Raw genomic sequence first — 24,526 nt, forward strand, 5'->3', positions numbered from 1 at the left:
GGCTTCAGTATTCAGTATTCAGGAGCAAGCCAGACTATCCAAGTTCAAATCCCAGTCTCATCATTCAGCTGCTGTGTGACTGTGGGAGAGTCAGTCAACCTACCTGTTTCCCAGTCTCCTTCTATTAATGTTGAAGGTGGGCAATAGCCACTTCATAGAGTTGCTCTCAGGACAACTATTGTTTAAACATACAGTATGGCCCCTGGAACACAGGAAAGGACCCTCAGAGTCTGGAGTCTGTGCACATGTCAGCACTGCTGTGGAGAGTGTTAAGCACAGTGGCCGGGCTGGGAAGGATGGAGGACACAAGATCAGGCTTTTCCCACGTGTGACAAACTCTCCATTTCCTGATGTTTCCGGACTTCCTACCCCAACTCCCATGAGTGGGGAAACTCGCCGCCATGAAAAAGCTGAGATGCCCTGCAGGCTGTGTTACACCAGCAGAAAGGGAGGCCGGCAAAATGGGTTGGGAAGGCAGAGCGGCCAGCAGCCTGCAGCTCTCTGCGCATGCTCAGAACTGTCGGGTTCTCTGTTCATCATATATCAGTCCCCACCCCAGGACTGCCATGGGCTGCTTCAAAACCCGCAGGGCGCCATTCATAGACGCCAAGGAAACATTGATAACTGGGCACTAAAGGGAGAACTTGGGCCTTGGGAAAGGGTGGACACAGTGCAGTCTGAGGCAACGTGCCCCCAGCCGGAGGTGCAGTTGGCTGGCTGGGTGTTCCTGGAAGGAATGAGGCTCACTTGCCCTCTCTCTCCTCCCTAGTCATCCTCAGAAGACTAATTGCTATCCGCGATTCATTTTGACTTGCCTCAAAGAAACACAACCACAGAAACACCGAAGTGAAATACTGAATGTCCGCAATCCGTGAGAAATTATCTATCTTAAATACAGTGATAGTCCCACTTAACACCTAGATCTGGGTAGTTCTGAGACCCCAAGAAGCACTCAACATAACTAAAACGATGTAACTTTCCTTGGAAGATGGTTTGGCAGCTTCTGAACAAAGCTAAAAATAGGCTTACTGTACATACGATCCATCATTTAACCACTCGGTACTTGCCCAAATGTGTTGAAAAGAGTTTCCATAGAAATCACACACAGAGATGCTTATAGCAGCATTGATCATAATTGACAAAACGTATCAGCAGCCAAGATGTCCTTCAGTTGGTACATGAATTTTAAAACTAGCATTCTGCACTAAAAGGAAGTGAGCTATCAAGGCACAAAAGACATGGAAGACTCTTCAGTGTGCATTACTATGCAAAAGAAGCCAGTCTGAAAACTCACATACTTATGGGTCAGTTACATGTGTTCCTCAACTTATAATGAGGTTCAGTCTCAATGAACTAGTCATAAGTTGAAAATATCATTAAGTCCACAGTGCATTTACCGCTCCTAGCCTGCTAAACATCCTTGCTTGGCAACAGTGCACACTTCTAAGTACTAGGATTTCCCTACTGATCCATCCCCTGGCTCCCTGGGAACTGTAGTTCATGGGTGCTGCCCCGGCATCTCCAAAAGGATGTACCTTCTGTTACCAAGCTGGGAATTTATACAGCATGCGTATTGCTTTCACACAATCAGAAAGTCAAAAAAGCATAAGTCAGCCATCATAAGTAGAGAGGAGTGTCTGCATATGATGTTCTGGAAAAGGCAAAACTATCAAGGCAGATAAAAGTCGGTGGTTCCCTGGGTAAAGGGATGGATAGAAGGGGAGAACAGAGAACTTGAAGGGCAGTGAATGTGCTCTGTATGATGTTATGATGTGGTACACGCTCTAACATCTACCAAAACTCTTACGCCACACACCAAGCCTGAATCCCAGTGTAAGCCATGCCGGTGTGGTTCACAGACTGTAGCAAATGTGCCACTCGTTGGAGATGACAGTGGCTGGGAAGGCTGGAGGCGGGTGTGGAGAAGGGGTCTGTGTGGGTCAAAGCTTGCTACGCTTCTAGCTTGGGTTTGCTGTGAACCTAGACTGCTCTAAGCAGTCCTTAATTTTTAAAACTGTGCTGTTTGTACATATTCGTTAGCTCAGCTGTAAATTGTCACACTCTAAAACAATTTTCAAAAATATTTTTATCAAAGTGGGGTTATTTTAAATTAGAGAGCAGGAACATATGTTCACCTTGCTTCTAAGCAAGATGCTCTTAATTGAAGCTAAGAAGAAAATAAATGTCAGCGTGCTTATTAATTCAAGGGGAAGAAAATTGCTTTTCTGCAGTGCGTTTGCGCTTTGTAGTGGAACCTGTACTGAAGTCTTTCCTACCCCTCCTTCGAGCTCAACTCTAGGGATTTTTTTTTTCTGTAATTCCCAGTGTACTGGTGCTGACAAGTGCTTTTTAATATGTTGATTTAGTCATTATTAACTGGAGACGTGTTTATTCACTCAAAAATGTTTATTGATGTATAACTCAATATCAAGAAAACAACAATTAAAAAACCTGAAGGAAGCACTTAAATAGACACTTCTCAAAAGATGTGGTACAAATGGCCAGTAGGACACAAAAGGATGTCCAGCATCACTGAAAAATGCCAATCAAAATCACAATGAGGTGCCAGCTGACACATCTTAGAATGGCCACCCTAAAAGTAAAGAAGGTTTTTTTTTTTTTTTAAGTTTCATTTATTCTTTTATGGGCATTGGCGTTTTGCTTGAATATGTGTGAGGGTGCTAGATCCCCTGGAACTGTAGTTACATGAGAGCTGCCATGTAGATTCTGGAAATTGAACCCAGGTCGTTTGGAAGAGGGGCCAGTGCTCTTAACTGCTGAGCCAACTCTCCAGCCCAGAGAGATCATTATTTTTTTTAGGACATAGCTTATTGCCCAGCAACCTCATTTCTAGGTATTTATTTAAAAGAATTGAAATGAAGATCTCACAGAGATACCCACACTCATGTTCTCTATAGCACTATCCACAACAGCCAGGATGCAGAAACAGCTCAAATGCCCATTGATGGAAAAATGGATAAAGTTTATGCATACAGTGGAATAGTATTCTTGCCATTTGCAGCAACACAGTTGACTTAGTGAAATAAGCCAGTCACAGAAAAACAAATACTGCATGGCTCACTTACATGAAGAATCTAATATAGTCAACTGATGGAAGGAGAGGGTGGAATGGCAGCTGCCAGGATCTAGGGAGGAGCGGGGAGAAGCTGCCACTCAACGGGTAAAAGTTTCAACTACGCAAAGTGAGTGATGCCCAGAGCTCGACTCTACATCTTACTTATAGTTAAGAACCCCATATTATACTGTTTAAATCTGCTATGGTATATGCCCCATGCCCTGTGTTATCTGTCACAATAATAAGTCAGTGAGCACCGGTTAAGCATCACCCACTACTCCTCTGGGGACACAGTGTGTGGAATGTAATAAAATATATGAGGGAGGGAGATAAACAAATGTGTAATGTGTCAGGTGACAGCTATGGCACTGGGGACTGTGATTCAGGGAGCTTCTCTTATATGGTGACATTTGAGCCGACCCATAACAAGTTGTATGTCTTGTCTGGGAGATGGTAAGTTCAGGCAGAGGAACAGAGAATGGAGAAAATGCTGGCATTTCATGAAAGTGCAAGGAGGTCTCTGTGGCTTGGAGTGTGTGTGTAGAAGTTGAAGTCAAAGGTCAGTGAGAGTAGAATGGGACATCAGTACATGAGTTCCCTGAGTTTACAAGAGTTTAAGGCAGAACTGAGGGCAAGGAGAGACCCAGAGACAGCGGACGATCAACGATCTCGCTTAAGGAGTGTATCTCGCAAGTGACAGACAAAGCTAGAATTTAAACTCACATGGTCTTACTCCAAAGCCCAGGTTGTGTGCCACAATGGAGAGTTCCGGACCAGGAGTCAGAGCAGTGCTGACACTTGCGAGTCATGTGACCTTGAGTCATACTACCCAGAACTTCTTGGACAAAGCCCTATAAGAGTCCAGTAGGTGAACAGCAAAGAGGCCCTGGTCCTGGCTTGGGGTAGAGAATGAAGATGAGGCTAGCCCTTAGAGGGGTGGAACAGGCCTGTTCCCATTCTCATCATCCCTTAAGCGGGGAGGGTAGAGCAGGAAAACTCTAAAGGTCTTTCTTGTCCTTTGATCCCATGGGTTTGGGAAGAGAATCCTCTCCCATCAGATGGACGAGGGTGAATAGCACAGATGCAGTCTCCAGAGTGTTTTAAAGGTGTCAGGGCTTAATTAGAATTTTTAATTGGAAGAAAAGTGTTCGGGCACTTTAGGTGCAATTAGTGCAGTAGATTAAAATCATTTAAGTGGCCTCATTCACTTCCCAAACTGTTTCAATTGATTTTATAATTCGCCCACGTAAATGGCCAGGTGTCATATGGATAACTAGACCCGCTCGTAGGTTTTAATGAGGTTTTTGTTGTCAACCACAGGGAACATAGAGAAATTGTTGCAGCATTGGTTTTTTACTGCACTTGTTGGGGAGGAAGCCTCTAAATCTTTCAATAAACTTCCAGAGGACCTCCGATAAGCTTAGGGTTTCATTCCCAGGATAATCCTCAATCTTCTCAGTGACATTACGAAATACGTTTTCCTAGAGGAAAAGAGACAACAGAGGCAGTCAACAGACGATGGCACATTGGGAGAAAATATTTGCAACCACGTGACAGATGAAAAGTTAGTATCTCTGATGTCCAAAGACCTCCTTCAAGTGGCTGCAAATTAAAAAGTCAATCTGAAAATCAGGCCATTTAAGGAAAAGGAAATACAATAGCCACTCAGCCCAAGAAACAGAGGCCTCCTTATTACCAAGGAAACTCGTCCCTCACCAGACTAGCTAAGATTAAGTCTGTTCATAACATCTGTTAAGGGAACTCCATTTTCCTGAGTCTGGATTCATTGTGGACTAGTCCTCTCCCTATCCCTCACCCCCAGAAGGACATATTGGTTGTAAGTTTAGGGAAAGAGACGAAGGGGGTCTGGTGCCACCTGTGCCCCCTTTTCCCATGAGGATGCTTGTCATATATTCCTAACCCTGTTCCGAGACTTCTCCAGCGGTTCTCTGGCCCTGTGAGGGAGGGACACCCGTGGCTGGCAGATGTCCCTGTGATGACACAGGATGCCCATCTAATGCAGAGATAGAGACTGAGACCCTGTGACTAATCTGAAGACAGACTGTCCAACCCAACTACTCAAGTGAAAATTGAAATCCCTCTTTCTGTGGCTCCTGGGTATTTCTTTGCTGGCTTAGAACTTAGGAAATAAAGGAAGCTTATCCTGCCTTTTTCCTACCAAGGAAACAAAAAAGAAAAAAGAAAAGAAAGACATGCCCATGGCTACAGTCGTAGAAATAGTAAATTTTCAGAATTATCAGGGAACTGCTAAGAATTGAGGCACTCAGTTGTAAATATGTATTACAACATAAATATGTAGCATGATGTTGAGGATTATACAAGAATAAGAATGCCTTTAATGCCACTTAATTGTACATTTAAATGTGGTTAAAATGCTAAATTTTATGTATGTTTTACTACAATACAAAGTGCATATTAGAGTCAACAAGATGGTTCAGCAGTAAGGGCATTTGTCAATAAGCCTCACAACAAGAGTTCCCTTCCCAGGGTCTACAAGATGGAAGGAGAAAATTGACTCCAACAAGTTGTCCTCTTACTTTTCTGTGTGCACCATGGCATGCTCTCTCTCTCTCTCTCTCTCTCTCTCTCTCTCTCTCTCTCTCTCTCTCTCTCTCTCACACACACACACACACACACACACACACACACACACACTTCTAATACAATGTTTATTCAACCAGATGAAATTATTGGATTTCTTGCATTTACTTCACTATAATCCAAGAGGGGGCTGCAAGTGAGGAGGAGTATGAATGGATCACAACTGGCCTTCATCCTATCTTCAACCCTCAAAATCAAAGTGAGAGGATAATAGCACTGTTCTCTGTAGTTTCCCACATGTTTGAATTTTTCCCTAATATAAGTTTACTATTCTTAACCACTTAACCTCACTCTCTGGACATTCTCTCATAGGAATAACCACACCCACACATAATGACATATGTCAATGAGAACATTTCTCAAAACACCATATAGACAACTGTGAAAAAGCCTAATGATTGTGAGTGACTATCTCAACAACAGTTTGGCATTGCTAAATACATCGAGGATAACCTACACCCACCTGATCATTTATTTCTGCATGAACAGATACCACGAATTATGGGACACACGGGAAAAGTAACAGCATGATAGTGAAAGACTAAAACTCCAACAGAAGGAAACGCAAGCCAGGAGGCTCCAGATAAATGAGAGTTCTTGTCCATATGTTCAGAGAGCTCCAAGAGCTCATAATATCCTTACAAGAAGAAACGAAGAGCAGACAGTAGAGAAAGGTGCAGCTCTCAGAGAGTTAGTGAACAGACTCCAAACTTCAATAAATTGGTTTGGGGAAAACAAGACAGAAAGTCTAACAGGATGTAAAGGGAAGAGGAGGAGAAGGGGGAGCAAGCTGGAAACAGAAAAACTAAGAAAATTCGAGGATCTCAGAGGCACTGATGCCTGACCAGAAATGTAATCAGAACATTCTCAAAGCCCAGGAAAGACATGCTCTTCAGGTTGTGACGGCCTCTGCTGTACAGACAGCAGTCAAGGCCGAGACTCATTCTCTCAAGATTTCCAAACACTGAGAACAGGAGAAACATGTTAGGTGGGGGACTACCAGGGCACGTGCTAGTCTAGTCCAAGATGTCTCATCAGAACCATGACATGCTGACATCTCATTGTTGAACTGTGCCCTAAGCTCGGCAGAGGATCTTCATCTGCAGGCTGACAAGACCAGACCCACGGGCAAAGCCTACCGTTTACAGAGATCCCTGGGTGACATCCTTGTAAGCAAGTTGGAACAAAGCTGAGTGATGACTTCAAGCAATAAGGAAGTGGGGATATGACCTTGTAGTTATATGCTCCGTGATCAGCTGGACATAAAGATGTGATCAAAGCCCTTTGAGACATTCATGAACTCAGAGCTTCAGAGGAAGTTTGAGATGTACTCTAGAAAAAGGAAAGGGGAGAGAGAGAGAGAGAGAGAGAGAGAGAGAGAGAGAGAGAGAGAGAGAGAATATTGTCAAGGGGCCCAGAAAGAGGTATATCAAGAGACCACTAAGCAAAAACTGACAGTGGCTGTGAGCTGACTCAGAGAGGCAAGACATTGACCATTGACGTAGAGAAAAGAAAACCTCTGTTAAGATGGAGGAAGACCCATTACCCACTTCATTTGACTGAGATGCCAGCGAAGTTGACATCATGGTGACAGCATACTTTTTCTTTTCTTTTGGCCAATAAGATGAAAGATTAGAAGAACGACCAAGGGATTTAAGATAAAAATTATTCATGTTAATCATGACCTAACTTTTAAGTAAACTACACCGTGGCATATTAAAACCATCAGTGAAAGTGGAATTCTATCTGAACTTGGTGCTAGGAAACCTCTTCTGATTGACACAGGAGTCATGACATTAAAAAGACCAAACTGTAGTGACACTGGTCTCCATGCCACACAGATAGATATTATTTGCATAGCCATGGGACAGCAAAGCTGTGCATTGGTTTCCAGCATTTAGAGTTGCCCTCTGTGTTGTTATAAACGGCAGGCAAAAGCAGACAGACACACCATGCAACAGGGCTCATATAGAGGGTTGAGGAGAGAAGAGAGAGAGGGAGGAAGGGATTGGAAAGAAAATGCACAAAGGCCAGCCTGCCTACCTGCCAGCCTGCCTCTCAGAGGAGTGGTGGGAAAGAGAGCAAGGAATGGGTGGAGCTTGCCTTTAAAGGAGGTCTTAGCGCATGCGTATAGAGGCTTATGCGACCACGAAGCTCATGCAAAAAGATTATGTGAAATACGGCCTTAAGACCCTGGGCGCTGGCTAGGCATTGACCTGAAATGCTAACGCTCTGCACTTAAGTACAGAAGACCTGATTGTGGCTACAGGGTATAAGTGTTAGACTGACAAGTACAAAGTATAAAACTATGACCGATAGCAGATGGGAGGTCAGACAGTAAAAATAAAGTGGAAAGATGGGAGGATGTGTCAGCAAAAGAAGCCAAAATGCTGATTTTGAAATGTTTGAAAATTTCAAAGTAGCCAATAAAATATAATTATTAGGCATTAGGAGACAGAAGGAAAAAGAAGACTGAAACTAACTGCTCATCTTTCATGGCAGGAATTCAGGAGATAGTGCCATATGTCTATGTATGTATCATGTGTGTGTATATTATATATAATATATGTATAATTATGTTATATGATATATACACATATATGGCAGGAATTCAGCAAATAGTGATGTCTGTCTGTCTGTATTCATTCTAGGGCTGTGGAGATAGCACCTAGGAACAGTAAAAGGGGCGCTACAATAAAATCTAGTTAGAAGCAATATAAAAGGGTTACTTTCCTTAATATTTACACTAGTCAGCTTTTCTTTGCTGTGGCAAAATACATGAGAGAAATCAACTTAAAGGAAAGACGGTTTACTTTGACGCACAGTTTTCGAGGTTATACTCCATAGGCACTCGCTCCTTTGTTTCTGAGCTGTGGAAGAGGCAGAACACCGTGGTAGGGAGTACATGGTAGAATTAAGTGGTCACCACATGGTGGAGAGGAATAGAAGGAAGTGAGGACAGATGTACCCTTCAAAGACACACCCTTCATGACCTCCTTCCTCCAGCTGGACCACCCATATTGAACCCCAAGTCCTCACCTCTGAACATGTTCTCCTGGTGACCAAGCCTTCACAGCTGAGCCTTTGGGGACACTTCATGCCCAAGCTGTAATAATATTCATTTCCTTTTTTTAAACTGAGAGATAATGACTTCTTTCCTGGCCTCACTGAAAATGTTCCTTGCAGTGATTTATTAGGCCAATATATAATACTTTCACATTTTTATTACTGTTGCACACCAAAAGTTAATTTCCTAACGGTGGCATGATATTCGTTTTCTCCATATGGCTTACTAAAGGTCCAGGGCTATTCCTCCTTGCAGTTCCGCCATCTCTCAGGTCCCCGAGTCTTCTGCATTCAGCGAATGGGGAAAGAGAATATAAAAAAGGCAAGTTCCCAGCATAAACACATTGGCTCCGAAATGACATGCCACTTCTCCTCTCCTTCCTTTGACAAGAGCTAGTCATGGCCCATTCAGATGTAAGGAGAGCTTGCGATGTGCTTTTTTATGACAGTTTTACATTTTGAAGTGGCTTATTCTATTTTCTGCTACTATAACAGAGTACTGGAGACTGGGTGATTTCTAAAGAATAGAGACTGATTTATTATGGTTCTGGAGTCTGGGAAGACCAACATGGTGGTAGCATCTGGTGCATGCTTCCTGATGACTGGTACATGGCAAAAGGTACCCCATAGTGAAGAAGCATGCATAGAAGGCAGGAAGAAAAGTTAGGCTGAGCATCCTTGTATCAGGGCCTATCCCTGAGATACCTAACCCAATCCTGCAGAAACAAGGCTTAACCGATATGTGTGGGCAGAGCCCTCACGTCCTAATCACCTCTTAGAGACCCAGTTTTTTTCCCCCCTTTCCTTGTATTATTATTATCATTGTTGCTTTGTTTTGTTTTGTGTGGGGGCCCACATAGGCTCTCTAGTGAGACCTTACTCGGGGTCAGAGAATCTGAGTTTGCTTTACCCAGCAGGGCTGCAAAATGGGATGATTTGGTCATGGGTGTGGTTACCAGGTGTTTTGAAGGGTCTACACTTGGCTATACATTATGCTTTGATCTTGAAAGGGGGAGGGCTTTTGCCTCTCCCCTTGGCAGTGTATAAAAAGCCCTTTGGAATAAACCTTGAGGCAGTTGGGTATTGACCCAGGGCCCTGCCAAAACTATCCGGTGTCTCTGTCTTTCCTCTCCGTCTTTATCTATATTTCTATCTAATACTTCCTCATTCCTCTCTGCTCCCCGCAAGAACCATTCAACAGGCTGGAGCTGGTCCTCTGACAGACTCCCACAGTTTTGTTCTGTTTTGTTTTTGTTTGTTTGTTTGTTTGTTTGTTTGAGACAGGATCTCCCAAAGGCTGGCCTTGAACTCATAATTCTCTCATCTCAGCCTGCTATGGCAATCACATTTCAACATGCTTATTAAAGGAGACATTCAAATCACAGGCATGGGGACGAATTCAGGATTTTGGTGAACAATAAGCTAGTCTGTTTCCAAATACCCATGTATAACTAGCATGTGTGTGCACCCTGGAAAAGTCAGGATTCTGGATATGGGAAGGATAAACTGCTTTGAGTTATTTATATGTTTTTAATTCCTGGCCCTGATACCTTTTATAATCACTTAGTAGGTCTGCCTCTTACTGAATGCGTGTCCCCCTTTGTGGATGACCACTTTGGCACTACGGTGAAACTGGGGAAGAAAGTTCGGGAAGAGATCAGGCAACCAGCTGCTGTTTTCAAGTAATCATGACTGTGGACAACCTTTCCACTCCTGGGCTCATTGTTTATAAAATGAGGTTCTTGTTGCCTTGCAAACACTTTCAATTCTACCACTTTACAGTTATGTCTATGAGTGAATAGGTGACGTGTTTCTGGAGAGCAAACATGAATGATCACAGCCTAGGCTGGAAATCTCCATCAGTGTATAACTTTTGAGGCCATTTTTACCAACCGCACCACCATCACCCCGCAATCCATCTACCGAAATATCACTCTTGAACAGTGAGGCTCAAAGAAAAACAGATGTTGAATACTAGAATGGCACCGAGAAGCCGGACAGATGGGGAGGAAGTTCAAAGCATAACAGAAAGTTTACAGGGATGCAGCCCTACCTCAGCACCTTCCTAAACCGAGGAGGACGTGTTTCCCAGGCTCTTTACATTGAAAACGATAATCGCCATCCTCACAGAGCAGGCAGGGTTTTCACTGTGTATTCAGATTTTAAAATTGGTCCATTGTTCCAACATCAGAGAGCACTTATGCATGAGAACCTGCCCACTTCTCATTCTTGCCTCTGCACCCCAAAGGGAGCTACTGGCATCCCTTTCTCCATTCTGCTGTGGGGGAGGGGCATGCACTTGCATGCACTCACACACACTCACACACTTATAGCACTTATGGACCAATACAGTAGTGCCCCTTATCCCTGGTCTCAGTTATCACCAAGTCAGTCAGTCAACCAAGGTTCCCAAACACACTGCAGTACAATAAGATCATTAGAGGGAGACCATATTCATGTGACTTTCATTATTGTATGTTGTTGCAATTATTCTATTTTATTATGGGTTATTGTTGATAACCTCATACCAGGCCTAGTTTACAAACTGAACCTCAGAGTTCATTACCACCCACAGTTTCCCACATCTGGTGAGGTTCCTGAAGCCCTTTGCCAAGGATAAGAGGAAGAGTTGGCTGTATCCATTACATACTGTTCTGCCCTTGCTTTTAACTTAATGGGTTGGAAAGTTCCTTCTGTGTCTTTTATGTTTATCTCTTCTGTCCCATGGGCAATCCATTATTACATGTGTGCATCACCAATTTTCTCATGGTCGACACTGCTGTTGTTTCCCATATTTATGAGCAGAACTATAATCATGAGTCATTTCATACCCCTGTGAGTACATCTGTAAATTCCTCCAAACGGTGACTTCGACAGACGCTTTCAAGCTAATAGTCTTCCTCATCTCGTTTTGTAGACGAGGAAAGGTAAGAATAAGTGGCTGTGAAGCAAGAGCTGGAGACAGTTAGCTTGCCAGGGGTAGGGTTTTTCTGATCTGGACCTGAACAAGTGTCGTAAGGTCGACGAAGCTTGGTGTGTAAGCATGAGTGGAGCCCCCCAGTGATTCAGTGAGGCGCAGGCTGGAATAATGAGACTTGGCTGCAGCAAGCTGGAAAGCCACAGTGGCAGCTGTGAGCTGAGTAGTACCAATGGATGAGCAGACACTTTGTGAGCCACAGTGTGGAGACCAGCTTGGTAGGAGGCTTCCAGAAATAGCAGACACATGGTGTGCAGCATATACACATATGCATGCGCGTGCGCACACACACCACACACCCTAGGACAAATGTTTGAGCCAGGCAGAGAAAGAGAACCCTTGGCCCAGGTAGGTTCCTGTCACCCACATCCGTGCCCATCAGGCCTTAGAATGAGGACAGTGACAGACAATGACAGATAAGCTTCTATGTAAGGTAGCTTTGTTTCACACACATATGCATAGACATACTTTAATATAAATATACAGAGGTATGTTTGTATACATGTTTAAGAGCAGATTAGGTTTGTGGCAACATTTAATGGGAAGTAGTGAGCCCTCATATACACATACACACGACAATCGCCCCTTCAATGAACATTCCAGAACATTGGTTACAATTGTAGAAGTATTGGCACATCCTCGTCACGTAAAATCTCATTAGGATTCAGTCTTGGCACTGAACAGTCTGTGAGTTGCCAAATGCATTTTTGTTCCTGTTCTTAGTGAGTGCTGCATTTACTCAGCTGATCTTTACAACATCTCCTGGGGAGGGGGCTGTTGTCATTCCCACTTGGAAGAGGACCCAAAGGAATAGGAAAGCTAAATGACTTGCCCAAGGTCAGGAACCTAGCTTGCATTCAAACTGAGGCTTGAACACGATTAGCTGAACTTGAACTTGTGTGTGTGTGTGTGTGTGTGTGCGTGCGCGTGTGCCATGCACACACGTGTCATGCACAGAGGATAACATTTCATAGCCCTTCTCTTTATCACCTGGCTCTTAGATTATTTCTAGCCCCCTTCTGTGTTGTTCTCTGAGCACTAGAGGAGGTTGTATAAATGTCTTATTTAGGCTGAACAGTCAACAGCCACTTATTCTTAGCTACAGTGAACAGCCATGAGTTTCTGTATTCACCGTTCACCACTGTTCCCAAAAGAGAGATTTTTTCTCCCCATTAAGGCCAAGAATAGCATTTATCTCTGGGATTATTTAGATATTTAGAAGGCAACTTGATGCTATGTCAATATAGCTAAATAATACTAGTAACTTCCCCACTAGGGCCTATGACTTCCCCAGCCATGTATATGTATATGTACATGTGCGTGTGCGTGTGCGTGTGCGTGTGCGTGCGTGCGTGCGTGCGTGCGCGTGTGCGTGTGCATGTGTGTGTGTGTGTGTATGTGTATACATAGGCTGGTTTTACATTATCAGGGATTTGAACAAGCCTCAGATCTAATCAGAGAGCAGTTGGTTGCCACCAGAATATCCGTGGCACTGGTGCACACATGAGCTCATCTTGTTTAGTAGACTGCTACCGTACTTTTCACAGCTGGTAAGATCATCTCCATCTTTTCTCCCGTAGCAGCCCCCACAGCACCTTCTGCTGCTATAATGCTAGCCAGCAGGGCAGAACTTTCTAACGCCACTTCAGCTTGATTTCTCTATATTCTGCAATCAAGATGTGTGGTGTCTTCAGCAGTAAGAGCATATCATCTAGTTCCAGTGGGAAGACGAGAAGAGTGTCCAAAGCTTGCAGTGTTTTAGAGTCTCTGGAGACTCCCTCAACAACAGCCATGCAGGGGTTCACATACCTGGCACTGGAAGTTTTGTTTAGTAGCCCATGGCTTCTAGAACCATGTTGAGTACCGACCTTCTATTTTTTAAATTTCATTTTTGAAAACTTTTTTTTTTAATTTAGCTTACAAAGTAGTGGGCTTCCTTGTAGTATTTTCTAATACACAAAATCTGGTTTCCCTTCCCCATCCAACCCCTTTTCCCGTGTCCTTACTTCCTCCCTCCCAACTTAGGCCTCCCTCCGACCCTCAGAGTCCCCCTTTTACTTCATACCACACGTTTCATTACCCCACCCCCCTACACACACACACACACACACACACACACACACACACACACACACACACTTCTTTCCCTCCAAGCTTCCTTTTCCCTTCGCACAGGCCTCTTTCTGGTCTCCTGCCCTTCATACATGGCTTCTCTCACATGAATACACATCTCTGAAAATGAGAAGCTAGGATCTGCATATGGAAGAGAAGATGGGGATAATTGTCTTTCTGAGCCTAAATTAACTCAATGTGGCATTTTCTGGTTCTATCCCTTTTCCTGTAAATGCCATAATTTCCTCTTTCTTACAGCTGAATAAAAGTCCATTGTGTGTATACATGACACTTTCCTAACCCATTCTTCTGTTGAAGGGGATCCAGGCTAACTTCATTTCTTTGATATTGTGAACAGAGCAGCAGTGAACGTGGATGAGCAAGTATCTCTGTGGCAGGATATAGAGCCCTTTGGGTATATACCAAGCATGGCATATCTGGATCATATGATAGTTGTGTTTTAAGCCTTTTGAGAAACTTGCACATTGATTTCCAAAGTGACTGCAGCACCAATTCACACTCCCACCAGGCTGAATATGGGGTCTTCTTCCCCATGACCTCTTCAGCATCACTGTCATTTGTTTTCTTGGTGACAGCCCTTCTGACTGAGGTGAGATGGACTCTCACAGGAGTTTTAATTTTGCATTTCTCTGATGGCTAAGCATGTTGAACATTTTATAAAGCTTTTACTGGCCATTTGTATTTCTTCTTTTGAGAACTCTGTGTTCAGTTCACTAGACTATTTTAATTGGGCTATTTGTTTTCTTTTTTGTTTCTTAGTTATTTGTATATTCTAGATATTAATCATATATATATATATGATATAGATATTTGCCCAAATATATAGATATTTGCCCAATCTGTAGGTATCTTCTCACTCAGTTAACTGAACAGAAGATTTTTTATATATATATATTTTATTTTACAATACCATTCAGTTCTACATATCAGCCACGGGTTCCCCTATTCTCCCCTCCCACCCCTCCCCTTACCTCCAGCCTACCCCCCATTCCCACCTCCTCCAGGACAAGTCCTCCCCGAGGACTGCGATCAACCTGGTAGACTCAGTCCAGGCAGGTCCAGTCCCCTCCTCCCAGCCTGAGCCAAGTGTCCCTGAATAAGCTCCAGGTTTCAAACAGCCAACTCATGCATTGAGCACAGGACTTGGTCCCACTGCCTAGTTGCCTCCTAAACTGATCAAACCAATCAACTGTCTCACCTATTCAGAGGGCCTGATCCAGCTGGGGGCCCCTCAACCTTTGGTTCATAGTTTATGTGTTTCCATTCATTTGGCTACTTTTTTTCAATAATTGAGTAAAACTGAAATTTATTATAAGCCACAGTCATCCTACTGAACAAAAGATTTTTAAGGACCAGGGAGATAGCTCAGTGGGTTAAGGTATGAGCCATACAAGCCCGATGACTTGAATTCAACACCCAGGACCCACATAAGAAGTTCTCAGGCCAGCTGGCCGGGAGTGTAGCATGACAGAAACAAAATGCCCTGAAAGAAGGAGGAGGAGCAGAAGTGGCCACTGTTTTCATTTCACAAGGTCCCATTTGCACGATGTTGGCCATGTTTCCTGAGCAACCATAGCCTTATTCAGAAAGTCCTTCTTTCCCATGCCTATTATTCCGAAGTATTTTCTCTGCTTTAGCCGCTAAGAGTTTCAGGTGTTATGTTAAGGTCTGTGATCCACTTGGAGTTGATTTTTGTGCAGAGTGGTAGATAAAGCTCTAGCTTCATTCTTCTACCTGTTTCCAGTAATATTCGTGTTGGGGCATCTAAGACCTACTCTCTTTAATCAACATGGTCAATGAATTCTGATGGGTTTCCAGATTACCCATGAATCATTTGGAAGGGAAAGCAGTTTTCCACCTTTCTCTCTTGGTTTCTTTTCCTATAAACTTTTCGCTAACACGATGAAACAGAACCGAGCTGCCTTGGGAAACTGACTCAATATGGGATTTCTGGCTCATCAAATTCAAATTCAAGTCATTCCCATTGTTGCTACATAGTAATTGCTTAAAATGGATTTTGTTGTTAGGATTGTGCGTGAGGACTTTCCTGCATGCAAGTGTTTCGGATCACCAAGGTTAGTCTGTGCTTCTCAGATTTGAGGATTAAGTGAAGATATTGTTGGTGTATAATGGACAGTAGACCTTCTGCTGACCCATTCCTGACCCGTGAACAAAAAAGAAGTCCAGAAACAAGAATTTCATTTGAGTCTTTGTAATTAGGGCCATGGCCGCCATTCTGGTTTCTGTTTGGGGAAGGAAAATGAACAGTAAACTAGGAGGATTAGAGAAGCGCACGTTAACTGGCTTTCTAATGAGCCAAATAATTTGTAAAAGTAACAATAGCAGTAAATCTGAGGTGATGTGGTCTCAGAGGAAAGATTGCATTTTAATGAATTACTGTTCAATTTGTCCTTAGCTGGAAACTCCCCCATCTCCTTCTCCTCTCACAGTATAACTTAATGAGCCCCTGAAAAGCCACATAGCCAAACCAATTTCAGAGTCTTATTATCATCTGAAACTCTACGGTGGTGGTGATAATGGAGGGTGGGGGATATTTCTGTACAAAAGAAATATCAGGAAAATGTTCTAGATTGGCTGTCACAGGTGACTTAATACTTTTGAACTGAGTGTAACCCAGCAGAAATCATAAATACCATAGGAGTTGGGAAGGGAGCTGGGACATACAAAAAGGAATTGTAACAGGAAAAACGATATCATGCTCCTCTAGCCCTCTGTAAATTATGGATTATATAGATATGCTTCAATTTATACCGGAGGCATCTCAGAAATCCAGAGAAGCTTAATTGACTTTGATTTCCAGACAGTATCTCTTGAGTTTTCTGTAAAAATTGTAAAATCTCCCTTCTGACTTTCTGTGGTTGCCTGGAGCTTATTGCATGTATTTTATTGGAATCAGGATGATAAATGAGTGATTTGATCATTAAAGTGTGAGGCAAAGAAATAGAAAATAAGGAAATCTGAATAAATTTAGAAATGTCTCCTAAAAAGACTCAGCTATGATAGAGCTTTGTGGCTGGAATGACTAAATTCATCCTAGTGGGTAAATTAATCCTGCTGCTTGCTTAGCATTAATACCGATTTCAAGGTGGGATGAAAGCGATGGACCTGATTTTGCAGAAATGGCGCAGGGGTCCATCCATCCAGTTATCTTCCACACCACTGTTTCTCCAGTGAGGATAATGCCTCCTTATGAAAGATGGGCCACTGACCAAATCTATTCTTAATGCTACCCTTTTGAAGGAACTTCAGAGACTTCCAGTCTTCAGTAATAGTGGCAGTTGTATGTCTTTATCTTTTAGGAATATATTTGCTATTTGTGAAACATCAGAAAGTACCAGGAGACAAGAAAATTTAAATTTTAAAACCACTTAGAGCCAAATCTTTCAAGTGATAGATCTGGATGATGCCTGTTAGGTTAAAAAAAATGAAAGAAAGAAAGAAAAAATCAGATATAACTAACTATGACTACAGAACATTGAACATTATTCACTGGTGCTTTCAAAACCCTTCAATTAACTTAGAAATCAATTCCAACATAAGAGCGCCCAGAGAGCTTTGAACAAAGGCAGTGCCCTTAGAACAGGTAAGTGGCGAGTCGGCCAAGGTCACCATTCTAAAAGCGATTGCACCAATTTAAATGTTTGTTTAAAAAAATCAATTGCATTACTTTCTGGGCTCGGTGTAATATAGCAGGAATAATGCAGCCGAGTGCCAGCAGCTCTGGTTCCAACCCTTGCTGCTCCCAGTGACCTTGGACTATTTATGTAAGCTGCCTGAACCTCCGCTTCCCAATCAGCAGCTGGAGATACTGATTTCCACCAAGATGGTGTGAGAGTGAGAAATGGAGTAGATGAAGCATGTATGAAGTGTGTGCAGGTGGAGCATGTGGCTACATTGTTTAGTATGGTGACTGGTTAATATCTGATGGGTTTATATATGCCTAGCCTTACTTCTAGAGGGACTAAAAGAGCCCTAACTGTCTTCTGTCTGTTAGCCAGGAAAGTATAATATTAATAAATAGATCCTGTGCCCAATATTCATATTAATATTGTTTTAATTTTTGCTTTTTAAAATTCTGTATTGACCCCTTAAATACTAATTATGGTGTGTTCAGAAAATGCACCAATAGACATCAAATAGCAGTTACACTGAATCTGTTATTGTTCTAAGTACCGTACAAAGAGGCATCATCTGTATGGTAACCCTATTATTATCTGTAGGTACTATTATTATGACTGTTTTAGAAACTATAAAATGTGGCATTTACTGTAAATTATTCAAAGTCAAAGCTGGTAAGTAATAAAACCAGATTTGACCTTTTGTCTCAAGCCTGTCCTTTTGATCACTATAACACCATATTACATAGAGTAAATGACAGGGTAATCTTCTAGTGGCTTGGTAGTTGAAGGATGCCAAGCACTGTTGATTTTTCAATACTTGTAAATAAGGTGATGGTACTTCCTTTGGGGTCAAAAACCAAACGTGGATAAATATTACAATATTATAGCGAGACAACCTTCTGGTAACTTCAGATCTCATAGATTAACTTTCAAAGCTGCTCCCAGAAAGGAGTGTCCAAGGTCTTTCAACAAAAGCAATGCCCTTGAGACATCTAAGTATAGAGTCTGCCGGGCCAGGTTGCAAAGGATCAGGCCTCACATACCCATGCTGGCAAGCATTAGAAGACACATTCAGCTGCAGCTGTGGATGGAAGGTCAGTCTAGCTGGCAGTCTACATCTAAGGTACAGGACAGTCATAGCACATTGCTACCCAAACTGTTGGCATTCTGAATAAAAAAGGGGGGAGGTGCTAATGTTGGGATTGAATTATGAAATGGGCCAGTCACGGAGGGTCAAATGGCTCCTGCCGAAGTGAGAGGAGAAATGTGGAGGCCGAGACCCAGGCAAAAGAGATTGAAATAATAGCCATTGAATGAAGGACAGATGACCTCTGCTCTGGTGCAAAGAAAGAGGTAGCCACTGAGACCCTGGCAGGGTCCTTATGCCCATTAGGCTTCCTGTGTGAATTTCGTGTGTCAATTCCTTGAATGTACATAACCTCTGGGGGGGGGCATGTCATGAAACGGGGGGGGGGGCCATGTCATGAAACCGGGAAGAGAGAGTGGAGCCTGGTAGGGACTTCTCATTAGAGTATCACCTTCATAGTTTTGACTACAGAATAGTATCCTTGTTTTTAAGTGGGCTAGCTACTGTGACTAATTTTGCCATCTATTAATACTTATACATAACAGTTTGGGTCCAGTAGGAAGTAGATGAGTATTCAAATCAGGTAATATACAGAGACACAAGAACTTAGTGTCAGGACTACTTACAAAAGCATAGCCTGTACAAGATCTCAGCGCCATTGTGGTCCATAAGACTAGAAGAGAAGGATGGGAACTCTCATCTCTTAATAGCTGTGCCCTTCAGGGTGACATGTTACTGTCAGAGATGACCTGAGAGAATGAATACCCCAACCCCAGACTCTTTCATCGCATTGTTATCTCACTCCTTGTTGGCCAAACTGCTGGAGTGTCCAGGGAGGCTGGCCTGGAAGCGCAGAGGCAGGCAAAGCAGCAGAGTGGCCCTGGCGGGGGAAGGGAAGATGTACAGCCACCTCTTCTTCATCTGCAACCACACATTAGCTGATATCTAGCTCTCAGCAACATCTTTATTCAGGTAGTCAGTCTCCTGATTCAGAAATCATTGCAGGTACCACCTGCCAGGTCACGCTTCACAGTATCGGCTGCAAAGATATGGAGTGAGTGGACAAAGTGTTTTGCTGGAGCAAGATAGTTCTATGCTGGAAGTGTTTCTCTGACCATGTGAGTGTCTAAGTGATTTTAGGAAGGAGAAAGGCATTTACGGGTCCATCTTTAGGCTTCCATTATTACTAAATTTAACTTCCAAATAATCGGAAGGGCTTTAATGAACTCTGGTCTTCTTCAGTCTCGTCATTTATGTTAGAATTGTAAACAGATGCATTATATTTAAAGGAGCTGGCCATCCCAGGCTCTTGATAGCCTTTAAACTCCTTGTCAGAAGTTTCACCATTATCTAACTCAGGGAGCGAGGAAGTTTTATCAGGGAGGGAATACATGTGTGTTCTTACTTTCTCATCCTTTGTGCACTAGGAGAAACATTAGGAGCTGGGGAGGATGCCCAGGGGACGTTAGTTTGATCTCCAAACCCTGTATTTTAAAAAGAGCTGTGTGTGGTGTTGTGAGCACTTGCAATCCCAGCACTGGAGAAAGCAGAGACAGACAGATCACCGGGGCTCACTAGTGAGCTAGCCCAGCCTACTGGACTACGTTCCTGGTCAGTGAGAGACCCTGTCTTTAAGAAAAGAAAAAGATAGACTGCACCCGAGGAAAGCCCAAGGTTGTCCTCTGGCTTCTGTGTGCCTACACACACATATATTCATGCACACCTGCACACATATGAACTCGTAAGTGTGAGCTCACACCTAAGAACCATTAACCTCAACATATACAGGATGCACACATATACATGTGTTGAATCCAAGGCATAATCCTGTTTAGTAACCACAATTGTTTATTGCTATGGACATTAATCTACCTCAGGGTTATATGCTGCCCTTGCCATGACTGACAGACATCATATTACTGAAATAGTATATTATATGTGGGTGTTAAGACAGACTTCAGTCTCAAGAAGTGGGACTTGACTGCCAACTCCAGTGGGGAAAGATAAAAAAAAAAAAAAAAAAACAGGCATTAAATGCTTTAGAGGTAGTATAAATATGGAGTTTACTAAGGCTGAATGGACCCAGCCACTTGTGCTGAGCAGGCACAAGAAGGTAAATTAAGCTTGAAAGGATGAAAGTTTAATCTGGCCAGGCAGTGGTGGCGCACACCTTTAAACCCAACACTCGGGAGGCAGAGGCAGAGGCAGGTGGATCTCTGTGAGTTTGAGCCCAGCCTGGGCTACAGAGTGAGTTCCAGGAATAGACGCAAAGCTACGCAGAGAAACCCTGTCTCAAAAATAAAAAAGTTTAGTCTGGCCCTTTCCTAGAGGCACCTGGCCTCAGGCATAAAAAGCTTAAATGAGCACATATATAAAATCTCCTATATAATAGAATCAAAATTTCTTTTTCATTTCAACACCCCACTCCACTTTTAATTTTTTCCATACATCTGCATGACTATCACCACTCTTGACAACACACACACACACACACACAGAATAATATGGATATTACAACCTGGCTTTTGTTCTTTTATACATTCTGTCTTGTCTGCAGCCACACCTTTCTTCTAAAGCTATTTTTGAATATCACACACACACACACACACACACACACACACACACACACACACACACGACAGTCAATTGCCAACGTTTGGCAACAAGTTAAGGAAACATGAATGAACGTAAACATACAGCCTTCCCTTCTATCAATCTCAAAGTAATAAGAATCTTGGCCAACACTAACAAATACCTGCATTTGGCCTCTGAGTCATGAAATTCTGTGTTGTAAACATTCTGCAGCAGTGGGATGCCTTCCTTTTGTTTATCTTCTCCAGGCTATGGAACATTCCTGACTGGGGAACCAGAAGTGGTCTGTGCTTCCCCACTGGAACCCTGCAGGCTCTCTGGGTCCTGCCACGCCCCTCCTCATGCTGTAGGTGCCCCCAAGGAGGAGACTTTCCTGCCTACATCTCCCTGGTCCACAGCCCTTTCACAGCTAGAGGAAGGGAGTTTCCTTTCACCAGCTCCTCCTCCTCCCTTTGCTCCACCTCTTGAGGTGCCTGGACCACTCTCAAGGTCCCAGTTGGGTGGTAGTCCTGAGCTCTTGGATGCTGGTGAGCTCATGAAATACAGAACCACAGACTTATGGGACCAGAAGGTGACATAGCAGCCTCCATTATTTTCACTCTGGGCTCCTTCCATGTCTTGAACCTATTTTTATTTTGCATTCATCACCACGTATTATAATTATTGAAGCTATCTGTCTTTGAAGGCCAGGATCTTGTCTTAGAAACGTTTGAATCCCCTTTGCCCTATACAAGTGTCTGGCATGTGTCCAATAAAGGCCAATGAGGTCTACAGACTTAAATGTGGGAGAATGTTATATCACTAGTATTCTCTAATGGAAGGAAAATGTTGTTATACTCAAACTACATGCTTCGAATAGTATTTCCACAAAGAACTTTCCTTGTCAGGATTTGGTATATGCACATGTACAAAAAAATTCCATTTTGGTTGAATCAATGTATCTGCTAGTCAGATACAATTTAACTCGGTGCTGTAATGCCTCTGTGAATAGAGAAGCACATTTTCACAGAAAACAGTGCCTTTGTCCGCTCTGTACCTGGTATCAAGAACTGCTAGCCATTCAGGTCATTGTGTTTCTAACACTGACCCCACACAGCCGGGATGCCTCACAGCCATAGCACCCAGGGAAGCTGGTGTGTTCTTCTTGGTGGAAACTTGTCACGTGGTCATTAGAACTGGGTTGGTACACAGGCCAGTGCCCCTGTAATGCATTGGTGTCTGTTGTCTGGATCTGAGCCCTAGTAAAGGAAACAGGGACAGTGACTTTGTAATGTGTTGGATATTTGTTTTGTATTTTCCACAATCTGCTGGAGGCCCCTTAACCAGGTGTGCCTCAGGACTGACGTCCGCTTTTCTCTTCCACTTCATTCACTTCTGTGAAAGCCTCAGTGAAGGCTACTCTTATTTTGGGGAAACATTCTTGTATTCCGGCCCCAGTTACTGTTCTCGGGGCTTAATGACAAGAGTCTACAATTTTTTTTTTTTTTTTTCAGAAGCGACTGATTCTGCTCTGGCACTCTTTTCAATTAGGGGACAGTAGTTTAGGATTGGTAAACCATCATTATTTTCTAATGAGACTCAGTCAGGGGTGGTTCCACCACAGCGGGGGTCAGGATGTGATACTCCGCTTGAAGGCAGATGGGTAGCTCCAACACAGCCTCCTTTCCTGTTGGGTCTGTCAGGAATGGAATTGTTGGAATGGAATTGCTCTGGCTGTGGTGGGGAATTGAGTGGAGTATAATGAATGCTGATATTAAGAGGTGATTGGGTGCCCCTATCTGCCTGCGGCTGTGACATTTAAGAGTACATCCTGCCACGTGTTTGAAAGACAAGAAAAGACGACAATGAGAGAAATCCACACGTGCTCTTGAACCTGTGCCCCGGTCAGCTTTCTGTTGCTGTGATAAACCACTCTGACCAATTGACTCTCCTCAATTTGAGGAGAGAAGGGTCTATTTCACCTTACAGCTTCCAGGCATCACTTCGGGGAGTCAAGGCAGGAGCACATGGCGAACAATGAAGCAGAAACTGCAGAGGAACACGTTTACTGGCTTGCTCAGCTAACTATTATACAGCCCAGCTCCACCTGCTTAGGGATGCCCTGCCCATAGTGGGCTGGGCCCTCTGGCATCCATTAGCAATCAAGAAAATGCCTCACAGACATGGCATCAGGCCAATCTGGTCTAGGCAATTCCTCAATTGGGCTTCTGTCTTCCCTGGTGGCTGGATTGTGTGAAGTTGACAGCTGGAGCTAACTATGACAGCTCTTTTACCATAGGTCTCTGGAAACCCAAAGAATCCTGCCTGGTTTCCTTGTTCACTATATATAGTCTTTGTGTCTGTTTCTATATACACTGTGTACAGGTTGGGCTTAAAAGCTAGTGTGAGTGGTATGTGTACACATGGGGTTTGCATTCCAGTGCACACACATCTGGAGGCCAGAGGAAGATGTCAAACACCCTCCTCCTCGATTGTTCTCTACCGTACTGTTTAAGACAGAGTCGCTATTTAAATATAAAGCTCTCCATGTTGGCTAGCTCCCAGGATCCACCTGTCTCCATCCCCCCAGTGTTGGAGTCACAGACACATGCTGGGTATTTGAACTTGGGTCCTCCTGCCTTCACAGCAATTGCTATCACCCACTGGAGCCATCAGCCCTGTCCTTTAAAAGCTGCTTTTGTGAGGAGAATGGATAACAGTTGGAAGTTTCTTCACAAACAGGTGGAGACCTACCCTACCCATACTTTCTAAAAATTAGCCATGGACTCTAGTTTCAAATGTCATGGCATTCACAGAATTACAGAATTTTAGATCCAGGGCACACGGGGAAAGTGCTTGAAACTGCTTACTTTGTGTATTTGTCAATACTCTGGTTTCTAGGGGGAAAGTGTTTCTGGGTCAAATGAGTTAGAGAAACCCTGCATTTTGTAACTTCCTCCCCTTGGGTATTTACAGTGAAAGGTTACTTGTCAGTCAGCTGGTCGCAAGGGTAGTCAACTAGAGATATTAACTAGAGATTCTTACATGTAGAGATTTGTTCTACATGTAAGAAAAGAACCTCGTGTCTTTGTAGAGGTCTAGAAAGATAAACCCTTGTTGGAGGTTAAAGAGCCAGAGACCTATTGGTGGTTACCAGCATCCCCAGAAAGGCTGCATCTTTACACACAGAGCAACGATGTCAAAAGATTCCAAGATGATATATGCCATCGCCACCGCCCACCCCTAAATGTATTTGAAGAGTTGTTTCTAAAGTATCTAGGATCCTAGTTTAGAGAGATGTATCCTTGAGTAGATGGGAAATATGCCAAGTGGCCCATCCAATTGAGTAATAC

The 24,526-nt window shown here is 43.3% G+C and overlaps 1 protein-coding gene across 4 annotated transcripts in view; it reads left to right on the top strand.

Moving 5' to 3' along the window:
- The window catches only part of Apba1 (amyloid beta precursor protein binding family A member 1), a 210,200-nt gene that overhangs the window by 109,739 nt on the left and 75,935 nt on the right, over positions 1-24,526 (top strand). The gene's annotated exons all lie outside the window — the stretch shown is intronic.

Source organism: Peromyscus leucopus, chromosome 1 (genome assembly GCF_004664715.2).
Source record: "Peromyscus leucopus breed LL Stock chromosome 1, UCI_PerLeu_2.1, whole genome shotgun sequence".
Lineage (NCBI taxonomy): Eukaryota > Metazoa > Chordata > Mammalia > Rodentia > Cricetidae > Peromyscus > Peromyscus leucopus.